This window comes from Oncorhynchus keta, chromosome 9 (genome assembly GCF_023373465.1).
Source record: "Oncorhynchus keta strain PuntledgeMale-10-30-2019 chromosome 9, Oket_V2, whole genome shotgun sequence".
Taxonomy (NCBI): domain Eukaryota; kingdom Metazoa; phylum Chordata; class Actinopteri; order Salmoniformes; family Salmonidae; genus Oncorhynchus; species Oncorhynchus keta.
The window spans coordinates 34,390,370-34,397,102 of NC_068429.1; the positions used below are offsets into that span (position 1 = coordinate 34,390,370).

A 6,733-nucleotide genomic window follows, 5' to 3' on the forward strand; every position below is an offset into this window, starting at 1 on the left:
ATAAGAGTTTTTTTAATGAGTTCCCCAGGCAGTGACCTCTATGCTTTCATAGAGCAGAATACATATGGTTCTATCATATTAGCATCATATTGTCTGAAACTTTTTTTTTACTTACTCCAGTATTACCTTGTAATTACTCTGGGGGCATAAGGAAACGAAGGAACTGTCAGTATATGAAAATAAAAGACTTGAACAAATAAAGGCTGCATTCTTTGCATAATGATTGGTGTTGGACAAAAACAATAATGTCTGCCTGCAGTCACTCCAGTTCTAATCCCTCTCATTTTGCATAATAACAAATGAATACAAAGGGAGTTTGAGGAAGGCAGCGAGTTGCTATGGTAACATCAAGTGTCCTTCTGTGGCTCCAGTAGCCTGGAGGACAGCTGACGTTAACCCAGAAGTGTTTATACAGAAAACAGTTCCGAGAAGAACTACCCAAGGCCTTCGTCTAGGTACTTTACTTTTCTTAGCACCACAATACATTTTTCCAGATGAAGAAACACACACTAAATTCACTCCGAAGCACAGTTTGTTAGTGCACTGTACGTTCTGCAGCTTTCAGTGCAATATTATATAATCAACAGTGCTAGTCATATCTGTTTTTCAAGTGAAAAGTCTAGTTATTGGAAAGAGAACACCATCGATGATAGTCCAGAAAAGATTTGGTTTTGATTGGCCAATGAATGTTAAAGTGAGTTTCCATATTCCTGAACTAAATTTTGCACCTCAGCTGAGAACTGTATCCCCTTAATGGTCACCAGATTGCGCATCGGTTCATTCGCTAGTTTTCTTGCAAAAAGAGGGGTTGTAATATTAGCATTATCCCATAAGCAAGATCTCAGGAGACATTTAATAAATGCCATTAAGTTGTCAACAGTGACATTTGAATCAAAGAGAAAGATTAAATATCAGAAGTGCCTTCCGTTTGAATATCTGAGGAAGATGTTGTTGATGTAATTAAAATAAATATTTTCCCTGCTATCATTACCATAAATAAAATGAAGGAAAGCTAAAAACTCAAATGCATTTTGGAGAACAGCAAAAACAAGCAACATTTACTCCAGCCATTATTATCTTGTCGCTTCATTCACCTTAGTTAATAGGGGACTTAACGTTCTACAAATACATGTCATACAAGAATTAGCTGCTATGCACTAACTCAGCACCGGGATTAGAATTCTAGTGTAGTTTCATGTCAAGTCAAATAGCAGTTACCTAGCCAAAGCCATCTACACCTCTTTACTATTTTGAGAAAAAGTCACACTGTTCCCTGCAGCTGCAACGATGCTCTATCTATAAAGTTAGCCAGCCAAACAAACAGGGGCGTGTTCATAACAGAAACCGTTTACCAAATGGAAGCAAACAGAGCAAAACAAGAGTTTCTATTGGACAAATTCAGGTAGGTCTCTTCCCCATTCCATTTGCTGCTGTTTATGAAACATTTTGCCACAGAATCGTCAGAATGAACACACTCCAGCCTTCCCTCCGCTCCCTGGCATCCATCAGCATGGTCTTAATCTTGACTGTAATACCCAATTGATGCCATTGACATTGACACTCAATATATTTTGTTTTATTCGCAGCAATATTCACCATTTTATTAAAGCCTGAATGTTTTAATTGAATATGTTTCTGTTAACTTATGTTGTAGCTAGGTAGCAGCTAACTAACTGCTGCTAGCTAGCAGGATCTAGAATTAAAAGTCCCATCCCAGCAACCAACAACTACCTAGCAACGTCATAGCCATAGCTACCTCTCTAACGGGTGATGGTCACAGATGAGGAATGCCTCTGTTGTCAAGAGTGTGCACAGGGGCAGGGACTGCTAGCAGAGATTTAGGAGGCTGCATGCCTCTTCGCACACCCCAGTGTTGGCCCCCACACAGACAGAGGGATACTTACTACCTTTCACATCCCAAAGAGGAACTCTTTGGAATAGTCGGTTCCGGCCGGCCAGCAAGTACCAGATGGGACTGGGTTGTGGCTCCACTGTTAATCGAGGACCTATGATCTCCTTCCTGGATACAAAGTGATCTGCTCAGGTAATAACATTGATATATGACATTATATTCAACTGATTTCCTTCATGCATACAACTTCCTCTGCACATCTTAGTGAACGTCGCTGCTTGCTAGCACCGACAACAATGTTATTGTCATATCCAACGGAGGAAAGTAGTTGAGTAGCTACATTTTCTTTTTCTCTCCTCTTGTTACAGATGTCCTGCTTAAACCTGATATTAACATATGGTGTCTCAGTGACACTACTCAAGTTGCCCTGTGAAGGAGGGTGGCTAGCACTGGTACATGCTGGTGTTATTGTCATATCTATAGGAAACTAGTTGAAGAGGTTTTTCCTGTTCTCTTCTATTGTTACAGATCTTCTGGTCCAGCCTCATATCGTCCTAAATTACTAAAATTGAGGGGTCTCCAGGGGCCACTAGGGGCCCGAGGTGTTCAGGGGCCACAGATTCACCATCACCTGTTACACTCAGCCAAAGTACACAGGAAGCTCATTCCTCCACACTTTCACCGGCTCCAACAGAACCTAGACCCAGACAGCAGTCAATCACTCTTCTGCCTTCCTCTTCCCTGCTGCGGATGACTCCCACCAACGCAACTACAGCTGTGTTTATGAGAATTATGTTTTCTCTCATAACTCTCACTTTCAGGTAACTGAACATAATTCAGACTTATCATTTTTTCATTGACAGATTTCCCACATATTTAACTGATGATGATCAGTCACTTCATCAAACTTGTTTCTATTTGCAGCCTCTCCTCTACCAACCTTGCTCATCAGACACTTTGTAGTGCTGGTAATCCTACTAACAGCCATCATTGTACTTCAAGGTAAAGACATTTACTCAGATGTGACAAGTCATTTGACCTAGATGGAGAGGGTGCCTCCTAAACCACCAGGAGGCAGAAGAGAGTGAACAGGGTGAGCAGCATGGATCTTTATGACAATGTCAATGCCATGGAGATGATCTCGCTGAGCTCCAGAGCTGAAGCCAGTCCGGGAGAGGAGAGAGCAGCCCAGGGGACGGAGTAGGACAAGAATGATGCTGACCCTACATGCTAATCTTAGGTCAGTTTTGTGTTTTAAAATGTATGGTCAGCAGAGCACTGGTGCATAAAATGTGGCGGCAGGTAGCTTAGTGGTTAGAGCCAGCAACCAAAAGGTTGCTAAATCGAATCCCCGAGCTGTCATGGTAAAAATCTGTCATTCTGCCCCTGAACAAGGCAGTTAACCCACTGTTCCTAGGCTGTCATTGTTCTTAACTGACTTGCCTAGTTGAAATGAAAAACTTAAATTGTTCGTATTTTAATAACACAAGTTCAGAATTTGTTTATCTTTCTATAACCCTGGAAGAAGTCTAAAAGGAGTGACTGCAACCACCATTATTCCTTTTTGTATTGTTTTTTCCCCCCAGAATTTTTAACATGGAGTTTATTAAGAGACTAGGTACATTTTCGTCTGGTTTGTGTTGTATACATTGCATTCGATCGTAAAAAAAGGACTCATGTTTGTCACAAGTCAATTTGGTTTATTGTTGGAGTTTATCTCTGATGATGCTGTTGATTAGAAATGTTATGATATTGATTATGATGATTGTAGATTAGTGTTATGATGTTGTTCATAGTATTTAATGTTATTATCTTATGATCTGTTGTTTAGGGAGAAAGCTCAGTACATAGTGCACGTCTGATATATAACAGTGTGTGTGTGTGTGTGTGTGTGTGTGTGTGTGTGTGTGTGTGTGTGTGTGTGTGTGTGTGTGTGTGTGTGTGTGTGTGTGTGTGTGTGTGTGTGTGTGTGTGTGTGTGTGTGTTGTGTACATATTTAAGTAATTCAATTAATAAGTTTAAATAAACATTTGATTTAGCTTTCTGGTAACTTACCCCAAATTCCAACATTTTACACAAAAACACTTATTGGGTGTTTTGACAACATGGATACTTATTGTAAAAGTAGAGGAAGATTGCAGAAGAGGTAAGACAGCATTTTTATTGATGATCGTTTGGGAGTTTGAGTGAGTGCATAGTTTGAGTGAGTGCATGAGTGTGTGAGTCAGGGCAAGGTCTGACCAATACAGGACAAAGAACCAGAATACACAGATCGCAAAAAGTATTTTTTAAATTTTGTTTGTTTCCATTAGAAATCACATCGGAACCCAAATAAAAGAGGGAGGGAAAAATAATTGGGTAAGGGAGAAAAGAAAGAAAAGCAAACCCGAAAACATTTGCCACTCATACTGCAATCCTAGAAACCTTTTGACTTCTTGTCACCGTGGGCAACAGTCTTCATCTGACCATTTAAGGAGCTCTTCTAATTGGCTGAGACAGAGCTCAAGCAAAGAGAAAGCATGAAGTATTGAATAATTCTATATCGGAATGAGTCACAAGATGGCGGGTATGACTGAATAGTTGTCGGCCCTGGAGATGAAGGCGACTGTTACTATCTGGCTGGTCAGCCAACTGGTCCCATCTGGCCGGCCAACTGGTACTATCTGGCTGACTGGAACTATTCAGGCTGATCGGCCGACTGGTCCCATCTGGCCGGCCGACTGGTCCTATCTGGCCGGCCGACTGGTCCTTTCAGGCTGGTTGACTGGTCCGGCCGACTGGTCTTTTCTGGCAAGCCGACTGATAATATCTGACGGGTCCCATCTGGCCGGCATACTGGTCCCTTCTATCTGGTTGGCCAACTTCTCCCATCCGGCCAGCCAACTGGTACTATCTGGTACTATAGCTCTCTTGTCCTATCTGGCCGGCCAAATGTTCATATCTGGCCGGCCAACTAGTACTATCTGGTACTATAGCTCTCTTGTCCTATCTGGCCGGCCAAATGTTCATATCTGTCCGGCCAACTGGTACTATCTGGCCAGCTGACCGACTGGACCAATCTGACCGGCCTAGTTGTCCCATCTAGCTGGCATGCTAGTCCTTACGACTGGTCCAGCCCACTTGTCCTATCCGACTGTTCATATCTGGCTGGCTGACTGGTCCTATCTGGCCGGTCAACTGTTCATATCTAGTGGACTGATGCTTTGAGCCTGAAGATCTGAGGAGAAATAGAGAGGAGAAAGAGAGAGAGAGAGAGCAGAGGAGAGTTGGGCTTGACCTTGAGTGGAAAAGTGGAAAAGGTTACTGGTTATGATTACACCACTGGTGAGAAGTCAATGTTGTTTACACGTAATTTCAACTCCAAAAATCTATGTTGATGACATTAAATCAACCTGGAAAACAGATTGGATTTTTTAAAAGTCGTCAATGTAAGGGCATTTAATATTTTTGGGGTTTTGTAAAAGGTAATCAACGTAAAGGAATTTAGTAATGTTTTCACCCAAATCCAATGACATGGTAAAATTTTTTGTTGATTTCATATTAGTTGCCAACTCAACCAAATGTAAATCAAAACCAGACGTCTGTCTGTGCCCAGTGGGATGTTAGTCTGTCAGCCCTATCTCTTTTGACATCTCCCTCTCTCTCTCTCTCATCCCCAACTCTCTCCCCTCCTCTGTCTCGGTCTCTCTCTCTCCCTCATATATATATATATATATATATACATACATATATTCCAGACACAGAACCCCCCCCCCTCTCCTGCTCGAACATCATCTCCTCTCCATATGTATATGGACAGTGAAGCGTTTAAAAAACAAATGGGCTCTTTTTATTCATGTTGGTTTCTGTTGAAGAGTCCAGACACACCATAATTGTGGACGCTGCAGGAAGGAGAAGAAGGAAAAGTGATGAAGGATAGAGCGTCACACTTAAGAATCAGTGCCAGTGAGAGATATTGACGATCTTGGTGTTTTCCTCATCCCCTGCGGGCATTGACGATGCAAGTGTGTACAGGAACTGCTTGTGACACACAATGTGGTAAGACTCCACCCGCTCTTTCAACTAGCCCAATATGCCTTTCTGAAGAAGTCTTGGTAAATTAAAATCAATATTTTTTTGTAATCAATGTTTTTTATATTGTCATTTATTATATTTAAATACATTTTTGTTCTGATGCAATGTTCAGATATTCTGTTTTTAGCACAATCATCAAACCGGAAACATGTCAAAACTGAAAATTGACGAAACACAAGCGGTCATATTTTATAATAGTTCTAGCAATTAATAGCAATAACAGCAATTACTATGTATAATTAATCACATCACGACCATTGATCGTATGTAAAACCAGAAATGCATTGAAAATGATTGGATTCAACAAACATGGCTTTTTATTCTCACATAAACTGGAATTAGTTTTGCTCATAATCAGTAAAATATTGCAACCTTACAATTTTGTTTTTTTTGTTTGGTCCGAAAGATGCAAATTATCGATTAAAAGCAATGTGAAAAAACAGTAAATATATCCACAATGCATTGTATGTAACCTCTTCATCCACAAACAGTGGCTAGCTAAAGAATAGAGCTGACAAGATGAGTTTGGTCATAAAAGGAGACTCACAAATTCAATCCCACAATAGTTTTTCTGAACTCAGTCACTCAAATCAGATTTGAACCTTCCGACAGCCATTGAAACCCTATTTTGTCACTGACAAAGTCCCACCCATGCTGCTGAAGGCAGACATGGATAAGTACAAGTTCTATGCAAAATTTCAAAATTGGAATGCATTAATTATCACCGGTAATTGAAAAATATGTGAATAAAACAGTAAATATATCAATAATTAACACACAAAACATTTTCTGTTAGTGATTTATTCA

At 40.6% G+C, this 6,733-nt stretch overlaps 1 long non-coding RNA gene across 1 annotated transcript; it reads left to right on the forward strand.

Annotated features, from left to right (window-relative positions):
* The first annotated feature begins 411 nt into the window (after positions 1-411).
* Positions 412-5,948, forward strand: LOC118387600 (uncharacterized). Its single transcript, XR_004826435.2, has 3 exons — positions 412-2,044; positions 2,381-2,673; positions 2,777-5,948. It is a non-coding gene; the product is annotated as an uncharacterized LOC118387600 (long non-coding RNA).
* The last annotated feature ends 785 nt before the right edge of the window (positions 5,949-6,733 follow it).